This window comes from Hippopotamus amphibius, chromosome 10, assembly GCF_030028045.1.
Source record: "Hippopotamus amphibius kiboko isolate mHipAmp2 chromosome 10, mHipAmp2.hap2, whole genome shotgun sequence".
In the NCBI taxonomy this organism is placed as follows: Eukaryota; Metazoa; Chordata; class Mammalia; order Artiodactyla; family Hippopotamidae; genus Hippopotamus; species Hippopotamus amphibius.
Genome location: NC_080195.1, coordinates 36,405,215 through 36,422,553, shown reverse-complemented (window position 1 = coordinate 36,422,553; position 17,339 = coordinate 36,405,215).

The following is a 17,339-nucleotide window of genomic DNA, read 5'->3' as shown; positions in this document are numbered from 1 at the left end:
TGTGGGAGTGGAAGTGGAAGTTGACAAAATGCCTTCTCTGGCTTTCTGTCTTTGTGATTGGAGTGTTTATTTGTTCTTCATGTGTTTGTGTGTGTCAATGTGGTGTTAATCACGGCAGTCTGTGCTTTGGTTTGTGGGATCCTGTTTGTGATTCGTACATTGTAGGTGTGTGAAACAGCACTTGCATTGAGTACTTGAGACGTCTTTGGTCAGTAACGGAGCTTGCATATAATCAAACTAGGTATCATTCCCTCCTGCATTGTGTTTCAGCTGTGGTGGAACATTGGTTGACATATTCCCTTTCCAATGGGTAGGAATCTGCCCTTTGGTGCCTGGGAACTGCGATCCTGAGAGACCTTTTGGCATTGCATTTGTCTCTCTGCTATTGGATAACACCTGCTGTGATCAGCAGAGCTCTAGTCCATCTTGTAGTCCGCTAAGGGGCAAGCAAGTATTTTTTTTTTTTTTTACATTGCATGGCCAGCATATTCTACAGATTCTGGTGAAACATGGCATCAAATGAATCATTTTCATATCTCCAAAACCAGTCTATGTAAAATATTCAGTTAGAGAAAGTTTGTTCAGTGAAATCCTTTTGGTTTTCATCATTGTGACCCTGAGAAAACGAGCATATTTGCAGGAGACATGTTGAAGTTAATGAAGCAAATTGAACTTTTCCTAATTTCTTTGCTTTTTACTTTTTGGCTCTTTCTGCTTCCCAGGTCAGTAGGCATGACAACTGTGGTCCTGATTCCCTATCTTTCAATTTGCATGCTGTTTGTCGTTTTGTTGTTAAAATGAGGGAACGTAGTTCGAAAACACTGAGGATGTTGTTCATCCTCACCCTTTGCTTTGGTCCTCAGGACTGAGAGTTTCTTTTGTGCATGTACTTTTGCGTTTGTTTTGTGTGAAAGTGTTGTGGCTCTGGGAAACTCAAATGTGCTTCCCCAACGCACCCCTTTCAGGTGCATTCTCCAGATTTGGGCCACTTTTAGGGATAAGGCAATTGACATCAACTGCCGAGTTGATGTGTAAATGAGCTCCACTTCACTGAAAGGGAAGCACTTACCTATTCAATACTTCCTCCTCTTGAGAGAATTGGCCTCCATGGATTTCAGGTCCCGATGATCTGGCAAATAGCTAGTACTGAACTGATATCTGGTATGGAAGCTGCCTTAAGCTTCTTGCATTCTGAAGTATAAACCTTCTGCGGTCCCTAGGTTTCTTAGAGATCCAAAAGACCTTATATCTGTTGCCAATTTGACAGCAAGGACCATAAGTTGAAATGATGACACTTGAAGTCTTTCTAAATGGCCTTTCTAGATTTGGGTAGCATGAAACTTCACCAAGGTAAGTGGCAAGCATTCCTTGACTCTCCGGGTCATTTCAAAGAGGATAGAGGATTGGAACATTGGATGCTGGGCACATCTAAGATTCCCTACCTTTGCCTACTTAGCAGAAGGTCTCAAAAGCATCCGTTTGCAATCAGAAATGCTGGTATGGCATCCAGCTGACAATTGCTTGCTTCTTGGTTTTCACTAAGTGAAGGTGTTAAGGACTTGAGGATTGTAATCAAAATATGTAATTAAAGCTAAGAAACTCATGAAAAGGAACACATTTCAGGATAGAGTAGGAAGGTGGGATAAATGTGTTGAGCCAAAAACCAACATTTGATGCATCATTGGGCTGAAACGAAACTCCACTTCGGGAAATGGATACTGTTATTAAAAATACGGTTTTTTCAAGGCTGGATTGGGTTCCCCTCTGCCAAGAGAACACGTTTACTTGCAATGCTGCTTTCAATAACATGGTATGTGAACTGTCCTGCCTTTAAGGGATCTCGATTTGCTTTTAAGATCTCTTCTCACTTTGGAGAAGAAAGAAGAATTCTCTTCAAAGGACTGATGAGCTTATTGGACCAGGTGTTTTGAAATATTTTGTTAACTTTGGATTAGTTGCGGGGCCCTTAAGGCAACTCAAGGAGGACTATTTCAGTCGTATATCTGGTATGGAAATTACAGAGAAAACATTGTGAAATGGGGGAGAAGCTTCTCCAATTACACAGGATGGATACATGGCACACCTGTCGATATTCTACAAAGGGTACAAAGTTTCTGAAATGCAGGTATGCCTTGGGATAATCGGTCAGCCATGCTGACGGTTACATGAGAGCCACTTGATTAAGCTTCCTTCGCAACCCCTTGTCATGCGATCTTTAACCTTGCCTCTTTAAGTGTCTAACAGATAGTTAGGCTGAGGCTTTCCCAAAGTGCTTCAACTTCAAGAAGACTCTTACCAATGCAGTTTTGACAAACTGAGTAAACAGATGCATATGCTACTAACGTTTATGGATTTGCTTTGCAATAATGCTGATTTTGATCTGTGTTCTCCCGTTAAGGGAAGCTCTTCCCCTCAACTTCCTAACAACTTACAACAATGTCTTCCCTTCTGCTTCTGCGTGTCTGGATTACCTGCCAGAACGTCTCCCCCAGAGTGCCACCCTCACGCTGCTTTTCAGGCTTATTCTCCTGGATTCCTTATACAAGTTTATATAAGACTTGGATCAAGACTTGCAACGTGGCATTGCTTCCAACTCAGAATGCACTGTAGGGCTTTGCTTTCCTCCAGCAGGACGTAGCTAGAGTGGTCGTCACCCCATTCCCTGAAAGACTTGGGAAAAGATGAACCAGGAATCTAGGTTGAAAGCAAGTCCCCTAAAACAGAGAGCCGCTGCTGAGTTTATGATTAACCACTCTATCCAAATCATACCCACATATTGTCCTCAGGGTTGCAGAGGACCAAAGAAAAGGGGGAATTGTACCATAGCCAGCTGAATGCAGCCCTTCCCAGGCAGCCCTTGCTGTGCACTGTGACCCACTGCCCCGTTACCAGGCAATGGTTACCAGGAGACCACTAATGCCACTTGACCACCCTGCTCAGCCATTGGTGGGCAGTGTAGTGGGCCTCTGCCCCAAGCAAGCCACTGTCTGTCAGCCATCTTTAGCGGGGGCCCTTTGTTAGGCAGCAGTCAGTGGAGTGCTGCCCCTTCAGACCTGGAGCATGAGGTAAGAGGCAAGTGCCAGCCTTCTCCCCAGCATTCTTCTGCTCACACGGCCTTGGGCCAGCTTGTGTGATGGGGAGCCCAGAGAACAGGCTGGGGGTGTGTCCTGCAGGGCTCCAGAGCCAAGGCCATGAATGACCATTGGCCCAGACCAGGCCTTGAGGCAGTGTTGAACCTCTACCACACACAGCCACTGTGACCCTAAGGGTATGGCTCACAGTCTGGGGTACCTGACCGCCACTGTTTGGGTGGCCTGAGGAGCATTAAGACCTGTTGGGTCATGTGCACCCGGCTCCCTCAGTGATGAGAGCTAGCAAGGGTCTGGGACCTGGCCCTGAGGGAGCCACCAAGGCAGAGCTGCCTCCTCTGTGAGGCGTGGGCACTGGTGGGAGGACCCAGACCAGCTCCTGGACAAACCCTCCATGGCAGGAGGACCACCACCCCTCCCAGGGACCCCTTTCTCTTAGGTGGGTCTGGACCTCGGAGGGTGAGTCTTGTGCCTTGGGACCTTGCCCTTTCTTGTCACCCAGAGAGTGACATTTGTTTGCTGGAGATTGATAGGAACATTGAGACCTGACTATGACCTGTCCTCAAGAACAATGGATCGGACAGGGAGAAGTTTTCAACGAAAAGCCATACCCCTCCATCACCTTACCTCTAAGAGGGCTTTGCTAAAAGCTTTCAAGGTTGGGGATTACCCAGCATAAGCCACCCATTTCCTTGAATGTCTCAACAACAAATATTTCTCGGCTCCAAAGTCCAATGTTTTGATGTTGTTTGGCCTCACTGTGCTTCGGGCACACATCCTGGCCTTTGGTTACCAATTATAGCGAGCCAGCCAGGAGGTCTGTGCCCATGGTGTATTGATCTCGATCAGGGGCGTCGCCATTTATAGTTCCCAGCACATGCCAGAGTACATTTGGCTCCAGGATACTGGCAGGGATTCTCCCTGATATGCAGTGGCTGCCCTACAGCGCGAGGCTGCTTGTCTTGGAGACATGTCCAGAGCAACCGTATACAGTTCATGTCATTTGGGGGTAAGTCACTCTAGCTTGCACAGGCTGGGAAATAGGTCTACTCCAACTGGGCTGCTCCCCTTAGCGGATGGGAGCCCCTCTGAGTCCATTCCCTCTTGAGAACTGTTGGCCTCCATGTGGGAGTGGAAGTGGAAGTTGACAAAATGCCTTCTCTGGCTTTCTGTCTTTGTGATTGGAGTGTTTATTTGTTCTTCATGTGTTTGTGTGTGTCAATGTGGTGTTAATCACGGCAGTCTGTGCTTTGGTTTGTGGGATCCTGTTTGTGATTCGTACATTGTAGGTGTGTGAAACAGCACTTGCATTGAGTACTTGAGACGTCTTTGGTCAGTAACGGAGCTTGCATATGATCACACTAGGTATCGTTCCCTCCTGCATTGTGTTTCAGCTGTGGTGGAACATTGGTTGACATATTCCCTTTCCAATGGGTAGGAATCTGCCCTTTGGTGCCTGGGAACTGCGATCCTGAGAGACCTTTTGGCATTGCATTTGTCTCTCTGCTATTGGATAACACCTGCTGTGATCAGCAGAGCTCTAGTCCATCTTGTAGTCCGCTAAGGGGCAAGCAAGTATTTTTTTTTTTTTTTACATTGCATGGCCAGCATATTCTACAGATTCTGGTGAAACATGGCATCAAATGAATCATTTTCATATCTCCAAAACCAGTCTATGTAAAATATTCAGTTAGAGAAAGTTTGTTCAGTGAAATCCTTTTGGTTTTCATCATTGTGACCCTGAGAAAACGAGCATATTTCCAGGAGACATGTGGAAGTTAATGAAGCAAATTGAACTTTTCCTAATTTCTTTGCTTTTTACTTTTTGGCTCTTTCTGCTTCCCAGGTCAGTAGGCATGACAACTGTGGTCCTGATTCCCTATCTTTCAATTTGCATGCTGTTTGTCGTTTTGTTGTTAAAATGAGGGAACGTAGTTCGAAAACACTGAGGATGTTGTTCATCCTCACCCTTTGCTTTGGTCCTCAGGACTGAGAGTTTCTTTTGTGCATGTACTTTTGCGTTTGTTTTGTGTGAAAGTGTTGTGGCTCTGGGAAACTCAAATGTGCTTCCCCAACGCACCCCTTTCAGGTGCATTCTCCAGATTTGGGCCACTTTTAGGGAGAAGGCAATTGACATCAACTGCCGAGTTGATGTGTAAATGAGCTCCACTTCACTGAAAGGGAAGCACTTACCTATTCAATACTTCCTCCTCTTGAGAGAATTGGCCTCCATGGATTTCAGGTCCCGATGATCTGGCAAATAGCTAGTACTGAACTGATATCTGGTATGGAAGCTGCCTTAAGCTTCTTGCATTCTGAAGTATAAACCTTCTGCGGTCCCTAGGTTTCTTAGAGATCCAAAAGACCTTATATCTGTTGCCAATTTGACAGCAAGGACCATAAGTTGAAATGATGACACTTGAAGTCTTTCTAAATGGCCTTTCTAGATTTGGGTAGCATGAAACTTCACCAAGGTAAGTGGCAAGCATTCCTTGACTCTCCGGGTCATTTCAAAGAGGTTAGAGGATTGGAACATTGGATGCTGGGCACATCTAAGATTCCCTACCTTTGCCTACTTAGCAGAAGGTCTCAAAAGCATCCGTTTGCAATCAGAAATGCTGGTATGGCATCCAGCTGACAATTGCTTGCTTCTTGGTTTTCACTAAGTGAAGGTGTTAAGGACTTGAGGATTGTAATCAAAATATGTAATTAAAGCTAAGAAACTCATGAAAAGGAACACATTTCAGGATAGAGTAGGAAGGTGGGATAAATGTGTTGAGCCAAAAACCAACATTTGATGCATCATTGGGCTGAAACGAAACTCCACTTCGGGAAATGGATACTGTTATTAAAAATACGGTTTTTTCAAGGCTGGATTGGGTTCCCCTCTGCCAAGAGAACACGTTTACTTGCAATGCTGCTTTCAATAACATGGTATGTGAACTGTCCTGCCTTTAAGGGATCTCGATTTGCTTTTAAGATCTCTTCTCACTTTGGAGAAAAAAGAAGAATTCTCTTCAAAGGACTGATGAGCTTATTGGACCAGGTGTTTTGAAATATTTTGTTAAGTTTGGATTAGTTGCGGGGCCCTTAAGGCAACTCAAGGAGGACTATTTCAGTCGTATATCTGGTATGGAAATTACAGAGAAAACATTGTGAAATGGGGGAGAAGCTTCTCCAATTACACAGGATGGATACATGGCACACCTGTCGATATTCTACAAAGGGTACAAAGTTTCTGAAATGCAGGTATGCCTTGGGATAATCGGTCAGCCATGCTGACGGTTACATGAGAGCCACTTGATTAAGCTTCCTTCGCAACCCCTTGTCATGCGATCTTTAACCTTGCCTCTTTAAGTGTCTAACACATAGTTAGGCTGAGGCTTTCCCAAAGTGCTTCAACTTCAAGAAGACTCTTACCAATGCAGTTTTGACAAACTGAGTAAACAGATGCATATGCTACTAACGTTTATGGATTTGCTTTGCAATAATGCTGATTTTGATCTGTGTTCTCCCGTTAAGGGAAGCTCTTCCCCTCAACTTCCTAACAACTTACAACAATGTCTTCCCTTCTGCTTCTGCGTGTCTGGATTACCTGCCAGAACGTCTCCCCCAGAGTGCCACCCTCACGCTGCTTTTCAGGCTTATTCTCCTGGATTCCTTATACAAGTTTATATAAGACTTGGATCAAGACTTGCAACGTGGCATTGCTTCCAACTCAGAATGCACTGTAGGGCTTTGCTTTCCTCCAGCAGGACGTAGCTAGAGTGGTCGTCACCCCATTCCCTGAAAGACTTGGGAAAAGATGAACCAGGAATCTAGGTTGAAAGCAAGTCCCCTAAAACAGAGAGCCGCTGCTGAGTTTATGATTAACCACTCTATCCAAATCATACCCACATATTGTCCTCAGGGTTGCAGAGGACCAAAGAAAAGGGGGAATTGTACCATAGCCAGCTGAATGCAGCCCTTCCCAGGCAGCCCTTGCTGTGCACTGTGACCCACTGCCCCGTTACCAGGCAATGGTTACCAGGAGACCACTAATGCCACTTGACCACCCTGCTCAGCCATTGGTGGGCAGTGTAGTGGGCCTCTGCCCCAAGCAAGCCACTGTCTGTCAGCCATCTTTAGCGGGGGCCCTTTGTTAGGCAGCAGTCAGTGGAGTGCTGCCCCTTCAGACCTGGAGCATGAGGTAAGAGGCAAGTGCCAGCCTTCTCCCCAGCATTCTTCTGCTCACACGGCCTTGGGCCAGCTTGTGTGATGGGGAGCCCAGAGAACAGGCTGGGGGTGTGTCCTGCAGGGCTCCAGAGCCAAGGCCATGAATGACCATTGGCCCAGACCAGGCCTTGAGGCAGTGTTGAACCTCTACCACACACAGCCACTGTGACCCTAAGGGTATGGCTCACAGTCTGGGGTACCTGACCGCCACTGTTTGGGTGGCCTGAGGAGCATTAAGACCTGTTGGGTCATGTGCACCCGGCTCCCTCAGTGATGAGAGCTAGCAAGGGTCTGGGACCTGGCCCTGAGGGAGCCACCAAGGCAGAGCTGCCTCCTCTGTGAGGCGTGGGCACTGGTGGGAGGACCCAGACCAGCTCCTGGACAAACCCTCCATGGCAGGAGGACCACCACCCCTCCCAGGGACCCCTTTCTCTTAGGTGGGTCTGGACCTCGGAGGGTGAGTCTTGTGCCTTGGGACCTTGCCCTTTCTTGTCACCCAGAGAGTGACATTTGTTTGCTGGAGATTGATAGGAACATTGAGACCTGACTATGACCTGTCCTCAAGAACAATGGATCGGACAGGGAGAAGTTTTCAACGAAAAGCCATACCCCTCCATCACCTTACCTCTAAGAGGGCTTTGCTAAAAGCTTTCAAGGTTGGGGATTACCCAGCATAAGCCACCCATTTCCTTGAATGTCTCAACAACAAATATTTCTCGGCTCCAAAGTCCAATGTTTTGCTGTTGTTTGGCCTCACTGTGCTTCGGGCACACATCCTGGCCTTTGGTTACCAATTATAGCGAGCCAGCCAGGAGGTCTGTGCCCATGGTGTATTGATCTCGATCAGGGGCGTCGCCATTTATAGTTCCCAGCACATGCCAGAGTACATTTGGCTCCAGGATACTGGCAGGGATTCTCCCTGATATGCAGTGGCTGCCCTACAGCACGAGGCTGCTTGTCTTGGAGACATGTCCAGAGCAACCGTATACAGTTCATGTCATTTGGGGGTAAGTCACTCTAGCTTGCACAGGCTGGGAAATAGGTCTACTCCAACTGGGCTGCTCCCCTTAGCGGATGGGAGCCCCTCTGAGTCCATTCCCTCTTGAGAACTGTTGGCCTCCATGTGGGAGTGGAAGTGGAAGTTGACAAAATGCCTTCTCTGGCTTTCTGTCTTTGTGATTGGAGTGTTTATTTGTTCTTCATGTGTTTGTGTGTGTCAATGTGGTGTTAATCACGGCAGTCTGTGCTTTGGTTTGTGGGATCCTGTTTGTGATTCGTACATTGTAGGTGTGTGAAACAGCACTTGCATTGAGTACTTGAGACGTCTTTGGTCAGTAACGGAGCTTGCATATGATCACACTAGGTATCGTTCCCTCCTGCATTGTGTTTCAGCTGTGGTGGAACATTGGTTGACATATTCCCTTTCCAATGGGTAGGAATCTGCCCTTTGGTGCCTGGGAACTGCGATCCTGAGAGACCTTTTGGCATTGCATTTGTCTCTCTGCTATTGGATAACACCTGCTGTGATCAGCAGAGCTCTAGTCCATCTTGTAGTCCGCTAAGGTACAGGCAAGTATTTTTTTTTTTTTTTACATTGCTTGGCCAGCATATTCTACAGATTCTGGTGAAACATGGCATCAAAGGAATCATTTTCATATCTCCAAAACCAGTCTATGTAAAATATTCAGTTAGAGAAAGTTTGCTCAGTGAAATCCTTTTGGTTTTCATCATTGTGACCCTGAGAAAACGAGCATATTTCCAGGAGACATGTGGAAGTTAATGAAGCAAATTGAACTTTTCCTAATTTCTTTGCTTTTTACTTTTTGGCTCTTTCTGCTTCCCAGGTCAGTAGGCATGACAACTGTGGTCCTGATTCCCTATCTTTCAATTTGCATGCTGTTTGTCGTTTTGTTGTTAAAATGAGGGAACGTAGTTCGAAAACACTGAGGATGTTGTTCATCCTCACCCTTTGCTTTGGTCCTCAGGACTGAGAGTTTCTTTTGTGCATGTACTTTTGCGTTTGTTTTGTGTGAAAGTGTTGTGGCTCTGGGAAACTCAAATGTGCTTCCCCAACGCACCCCTTTCAGGTGCATTCTCCAGATTTGGGCCACTTTTAGGGATAAGGCAATTGACATCACCTGCAGAGTTGATGTGTAAATGAGCTCTACTTCACTGAAAGGGAAGCACTTACCAATTCAATACTTCCTCCTCTGGAGAGAATTGGCCTCCATGGATTTCAGGTCCTGATGATCTGGCAAATAGCTAGTACTGAACTGATATCTGGTATGGAAGCTGCCTTAAGCTTCTTGCATTCTGAAGTATAAACCTTCTGCAGTCCCTAGGTTTCTTAGAGATCCAAAAAGACCTTATATCTGTTGCCAATTTGACAGCAAGGACCATAAGTTGAAATGATGACACTTGAAGTCTTTCTAAATGGCCTCTCTAGATTTGGGGAGCATGAAACTTCACCAAGGTAAGTGGCAAGCATTCCTTGACTCTCCGGGTCATTTCAAAGAGGATAGAGGATTGGAACATTGGATGCTGGGCACATCTAAGATTCCCTACCTTTGCCTACTTAGCAGAAGGTCTCAAAAGCATCCGTTTGCAATCAGAAATGCTGGTATGGCATCCATCTGACAATTGCTTGCTTCTTGGTTTTCACTAAGTGAAGGTGTTAAGGACTTGAGGATTGTAATTGAAATATGTAATTAAAGCTAAGAAACTCATGAAAAGGAACACATTTCAGGATATAGTAGGAAGGTGGGATAAATGTGTTGAGCCAAAAACCAACATTTGATGCATCATTGGGCTGAAACGAAACTCCACTTCGGGAAATGGATACTGTTATTAAAAATACGGTTTTTTCAAGGCTGGATTGGGTTCCCCTCTGCCAAGAGAACACGTTTACTTGCAATGCTGCTTTCAATAACATGGTATGTGAACTGTCCTGCCTTTAAGGGATCTCGATTTGCTTTTAAGATCTCTTCTCACTTTGGAGAAGAAAGAAGAATTCTCTTCAAAGGACTGATGAGCTTATTGGACCAGGTGTTTTGAAATATTTTGTTAACTTTGGATTAGTTGCGGGGCCCTTAAGGCAACTCAAGGAGGACTATTTCAGTCGTATATCTGGTATGGAAATTACAGAGAAAACATTGTGAAATGGGGGAGAAGCTTCTCCAATTACACAGGATGGATACATGGCACACCTGTCGATATTCTACAAAGGGTACAAAGTTTCTGAAATGCAGGTATGCCTTGGGATAATCGGTCAGCCATGCTGACGGTTACATGAGAGCCACTTGATTAAGCTTCCTTCGCAACCCCTTGTCATGCGATCTTTAACCATGCCTCTTTAAGTGTCTAACAGATAGTTAGGCTGAGGCTTTCCCAAAGTGCTTCAACTTCAAGAAGACTCTTACCAATGCAGTTTTGACAAACTGAGTAAACAGATGCATATGCTACTAACGTTTATGGATTTGCTTTGCAATAATGCTGATTTTGATCTGTGTTCTCCCGTTAAGGGAAGCTCTTCCCCTCAACTTCCTAACAACTTACAACAATGTCTTCCCTTCTGCTTCTGCGTGTCTGGATTACCTGCCAGAACGTCTCCCCCAGAGTGCCACCCTCACGCTGCTTTTCAGGCTTATTCTCCTGGATTCCTTATACAAGTTTATATAAGACTTGGATCAAGACTTGCAACATGGCATTGCTTCCAACTCAGAATGCACTGTAGGGCTTTGCTTTCCTCCAGCAGGACGTAGCTAGAGTGGTGGTCACCCCATTCCCTGAAAGACTTGGGAAAAGATGAACCAGGAATCTAGGTTGAAAGCAAGTCCCCTAAAACAGAGAGCCGCTGCTGAGTTTATGATTAACCACTCTATCCAAATCATACCCACATATTCTCCTCAGGGTTGCAGAGGACCAAAGAAAAGGGGGAATTGTACCATAGCCAGCTGAATGCAGCCCTTCCCAGGCAGCCCTTGCTGTGCACTGTGACCCACTGCCCCGTTACCAGGCAATGGTTACCAGGAGACCACTAATGCCACTTGACCACCCTGCTCAGCCATTGGTGGGCAGTGTAGTGGGCCTCTGCCCCAAGCAAGCCACTGTCTGTCAGCCATCTTTAGCGGGGGCCCTTTGTTAGGCAGCAGTCAGTGGAGTGCTGCCCCTTCAGACCTGGAGCATGAGGTAAGAGGCAAGTGCCAGCCTTCTCCCCAGCATTCTTCTGCTCACACGGCCTTGGGCCAGCTTGTGTGATGGGGAGCCCAGAGAACAGGCTGGGGGTGTGTCCTGCAGGGCTCCAGAGCCAAGGCCATGAATGACCATTGGCCCAGACCAGGCCTTGAGGCAGTGTTGAACCTCTACCACACACAGCCACTGTGACCCTAAGGGTATGGCTCACAGTCTGGGGTACCTGACCGCCACTGTTTGGGTGGCCTGAGGAGCATTAAGACCTGTTGGGTCATGTGCACCCGGCTCCCTCAGTGATGAGAGCTAGCAAGGGTCTGGGACCTGGCCCTGAGGGAGCCACCAAGGCAGAGCTGCCTCCTCTGTGAGGCGTGGGCACTGGTGGGAGGACCCAGACCAGCTCCTGGACAAACCCTCCATGGCAGGAGGACCACCACCCCTCCCAGGGACCCCTTTCTCTTAGGTGGGTCTGGACCTCGGAGGGTGAGTCTTGTGCCTTGGGACCTTGCCCTTTCTTGTCACCCAGAGAGTGACATTTGTTTGCTGGAGATTGATAGGAACATTGAGACCTGACTATGACCTGTCCTCAAGAACAATGGATCGGACAGGGAGAAGTTTTCAACGAAAAGCCATACCCCTCCATCACCTTACCTCTAAGAGGGCTTTGCTAAAAGCTTTCAAGGTTGGGGATTACCCAGCATAAGCCACCCATTTCCTTGAATGTCTCAACAACAAATATTTCTCGGCTCCAAAGTCCAATGTTTTGCTGTTGTTTGGCCTCACTGTGCTTCGGGCACACATCCTGGCCTTTGGTTACCAATTATAGCGAGCCAGCCAGGAGGTCTGTGCCCATGGTGTATTGATCTCGATCAGGGGCGTCGCCATTTATAGTTCCCAGCACATGCCAGAGTACATTTGGCTCCAGGATACTGGCAGGGATTCTCCCTGATATGCAGTGGCTGCCCTACAGCGCGAGGCTGCTTGTCTTGGAGACATGTCCAGAGCAACCGTATACAGTTCATGTCATTTGGGGGTAAGTCACTCTAGCTTGCACAGGCTGGGAAATAGGTCTACTCCAACTGGGCTGCTCCCCTTAGCGGATGGGAGCCCCTCTGAGTCCATTCCCTCTTGAGAACTGTTGGCCTCCATGTGGGAGTGGAAGTGGAAGTTGACAAAATGCCTTCTCTGGCTTTCTGTCTTTGTGATTGGAGTGTTTATTTGTTCTTCATGTGTTTGTGTGTGTCAATGTGGTGTTAATCACGGCAGTCTGTGCTTTGGTTTGTGGGATCCTGTTTGTGATTCGTACATTGTAGGTGTGTGAAACAGCACTTGCATTGAGTACTTGAGACGTCTTTGGTCAGTAACGGAGCTTGCATATGATCACACTAGGTATCGTTCCCTCCTGCATTGTGTTTCAGCTGTGGTGGAACATTGGTTGACATATTCCCTTTCCAATGGGTAGGAATCTGCCCTTTGGTGCCTGGGAACTGCGATCCTGAGAGACCTTTTGGCATTGCATTTGTCTCTCTGCTATTGGATAACACCTGCTGTGATCAGCAGAGCTCTAGTCCATCTTGTAGTCCGCTAAGGGGCAAGCAAGTATTTTTTTTTTTTTTTACATTGCATGGCCAGCATATTCTACAGATTCTGGTGAAACATGGCATCAAATGAATCATTTTCATATCTCCAAAACCAGTCTATGTAAAATATTCAGTTAGAGAAAGTTTGTTCAGTGAAATCCTTTTGGTTTTCATCATTGTGACCCTGAGAAAACGAGCATATTTCCAGGAGACATGTGGAAGTTAATGAAGCAAATTGAACTTTTCCTAATTTCTTTGCTTTTTACTTTTTGGCTCTTTCTGCTTCCCAGGTCAGTAGGCATGACAACTGTGGTCCTGATTCCCTATCTTTCAATTTGCATGCTGTTTGTCGTTTTGTTGTTAAAATGAGGGAACGTAGTTCGAAAACACTGAGGATGTTGTTCATCCTCACCCTTTGCTTTGGTCCTCAGGACTGAGAGTTTCTTTTGTGCATGTACTTTTGCGTTTGTTTTGTGTGAAAGTGTTGTGGCTCTGGGAAACTCAAATGTGCTTCCCCAACGCACCCCTTTCAGGTGCATTCTCCAGATTTGGGCCACTTTTAGGGAGAAGGCAATTGACATCAACTGCCGAGTTGATGTGTAAATGAGCTCCACTTCACTGAAAGGGAAGCACTTACCTATTCAATACTTCCTCCTCTTGAGAGAATTGGCCTCCATGGATTTCAGGTCCCGATGATCTGGCAAATAGCTAGTACTGAACTGATATCTGGTATGGAAGCTGCCTTAAGCTTCTTGCATTCTGAAGTATAAACCTTCTGCGGTCCCTAGGTTTCTTAGAGATCCAAAAGACCTTATATCTGTTGCCAATTTGACAGCAAGGACCATAAGTTGAAATGATGACACTTGAAGTCTTTCTAAATGGCCTTTCTAGATTTGGGTAGCATGAAACTTCACCAAGGTAAGTGGCAAGCATTCCTTGACTCTCCGGGTCATTTCAAAGAGGTTAGAGGATTGGAACATTGGATGCTGGGCACATCTAAGATTCCCTACCTTTGCCTACTTAGCAGAAGGTCTCAAAAGCATCCGTTTGCAATCAGAAATGCTGGTATGGCATCCAGCTGACAATTGCTTGCTTCTTGGTTTTCACTAAGTGAAGGTGTTAAGGACTTGAGGATTGTAATCAAAATATGTAATTAAAGCTAAGAAACTCATGAAAAGGAACACATTTCAGGATAGAGTAGGAAGGTGGGATAAATGTGTTGAGCCAAAAACCAACATTTGATGCATCATTGGGCTGAAACGAAACTCCACTTCGGGAAATGGATACTGTTATTAAAAATACGGTTTTTTCAAGGCTGGATTGGGTTCCCCTCTGCCAAGAGAACACGTTTACTTGCAATGCTGCTTTCAATAACATGGTATGTGAACTGTCCTGCCTTTAAGGGATCTCGATTTGCTTTTAAGATCTCTTCTCACTTTGGAGAAAAAAGAAGAATTCTCTTCAAAGGACTGATGAGCTTATTGGACCAGGTGTTTTGAAATATTTTGTTAAGTTTGGATTAGTTGCGGGGCCCTTAAGGCAACTCAAGGAGGACTATTTCAGTCGTATATCTGGTATGGAAATTACAGAGAAAACATTGTGAAATGGGGGAGAAGCTTCTCCAATTACACAGGATGGATACATGGCACACCTGTCGATATTCTACAAAGGGTACAAAGTTTCTGAAATGCAGGTATGCCTTGGGATAATCGGTCAGCCATGCTGACGGTTACATGAGAGCCACTTGATTAAGCTTCCTTCGCAACCCCTTGTCATGCGATCTTTAACCTTGCCTCTTTAAGTGTCTAACACATAGTTAGGCTGAGGCTTTCCCAAAGTGCTTCAACTTCAAGAAGACTCTTACCAATGCAGTTTTGACAAACTGAGTAAACAGATGCATATGCTACTAACGTTTATGGATTTGCTTTGCAATAATGCTGATTTTGATCTGTGTTCTCCCGTTAAGGGAAGCTCTTCCCCTCAACTTCCTAACAACTTACAACAATGTCTTCCCTTCTGCTTCTGCGTGTCTGGATTACCTGCCAGAACGTCTCCCCCAGAGTGCCACCCTCACGCTGCTTTTCAGGCTTATTCTCCTGGATTCCTTATACAAGTTTATATAAGACTTGGATCAAGACTTGCAACGTGGCATTGCTTCCAACTCAGAATGCACTGTAGGGCTTTGCTTTCCTCCAGCAGGACGTAGCTAGAGTGGTCGTCACCCCATTCCCTGAAAGACTTGGGAAAAGATGAACCAGGAATCTAGGTTGAAAGCAAGTCCCCTAAAACAGAGAGCCGCTGCTGAGTTTATGATTAACCACTCTATCCAAATCATACCCACATATTGTCCTCAGGGTTGCAGAGGACCAAAGAAAAGGGGGAATTGTACCATAGCCAGCTGAATGCAGCCCTTCCCAGGCAGCCCTTGCTGTGCACTGTGACCCACTGCCCCGTTACCAGGCAATGGTTACCAGGAGACCACTAATGCCACTTGACCACCCTGCTCAGCCATTGGTGGGCAGTGTAGTGGGCCTCTGCCCCAAGCAAGCCACTGTCTGTCAGCCATCTTTAGCGGGGGCCCTTTGTTAGGCAGCAGTCAGTGGAGTGCTGCCCCTTCAGACCTGGAGCATGAGGTAAGAGGCAAGTGCCAGCCTTCTCCCCAGCATTCTTCTGCTCACACGGCCTTGGGCCAGCTTGTGTGATGGGGAGCCCAGAGAACAGGCTGGGGGTGTGTCCTGCAGGGCTCCAGAGCCAAGGCCATGAATGACCATTGGCCCAGACCAGGCCTTGAGGCAGTGTTGAACCTCTACCACACACAGCCACTGTGACCCTAAGGGTATGGCTCACAGTCTGGGGTACCTGACCGCCACTGTTTGGGTGGCCTGAGGAGCATTAAGACCTGTTGGGTCATGTGCACCCGGCTCCCTCAGTGATGAGAGCTAGCAAGGGTCTGGGACCTGGCCCTGAGGGAGCCACCAAGGCAGAGCTGCCTCCTCTGTGAGGCGTGGGCACTGGTGGGAGGACCCAGACCAGCTCCTGGACAAACCCTCCATGGCAGGAGGACCACCACCCCTCCCAGGGACCCCTTTCTCTTAGGTGGGTCTGGACCTCGGAGGGTGAGTCTTGTGCCTTGGGACCTTGCCCTTTCTTGTCACCCAGAGAGTGACATTTGTTTGCTGGAGATTGATAGGAACATTGAGACCTGACTATGACCTGTCCTCAAGAACAATGGATCGGACAGGGAGAAGTTTTCAACGAAAAGCCATACCCCTCCATCACCTTACCTCTAAGAGGGCTTTGCTAAAAGCTTTCAAGGTTGGGGATTACCCAGCATAAGCCACCCATTTCCTTGAATGTCTCAACAACAAATATTTCTCGGCTCCAAAGTCCAATGTTTTGCTGTTGTTTGGCCTCACTGTGCTTCGGGCACACATCCTGGCCTTTGGTTACCAATTATAGCGAGCCAGCCAGGAGGTCTGTGCCCATGGTGTATTGATCTCGATCAGGGGCGTCGCCATTTATAGTTCCCAGCACATGCCAGAGTACATTTGGCTCCAGGATACTGGCAGGGATTCTCCCTGATATGCAGTGGCTGCCCTACAGCACGAGGCTGCTTGTCTTGGAGACATGTCCAGAGCAACCGTATACAGTTCATGTCATTTGGGGGTAAGTCACTCTAGCTTGCACAGGCTGGGAAATAGGTCTACTCCAACTGGGCTGCTCCCCTTAGCGGATGGGAGCCCCTCTGAGTCCATTCCCTCTTGAGAACTGTTGGCCTCCATGTGGGAGTGGAAGTGGAAGTTGACAAAATGCCTTCTCTGGCTTTCTGTCTTTGTGATTGGAGTGTTTATTTGTTCTTCATGTGTTTGTGTGTGTCAATGTGGTGTTAATCACGGCAGTCTGTGCTTTGGTTTGTGGGATCCTGTTTGTGATTCGTACATTGTAGGTGTGTGAAACAGCACTTGCATTGAGTACTTGAGACGTCTTTGGTCAGTAACGGAGCTTGCATATGATCAAACTAGGTATCGTTCCCTCCTGCATTGTGTTTCAGCTGTGGTGGAACATTGGTTGACATATTCCCTTTCCAATGGGTAGGAATCTGCCCTTTGGTGCCTGGGAACTGCGATCCTGAGAGACCTTTTGGCATTGCATTTGTCTCTCTGCTATTGGATAACACCTGCTGTGATCAGCAGAGCTCTAGTCCATCTTGTAGTCCGCTAAGGTACAGGCAAGTATTTTTTTTTTTTTTTACATTGCTTGGCCAGCA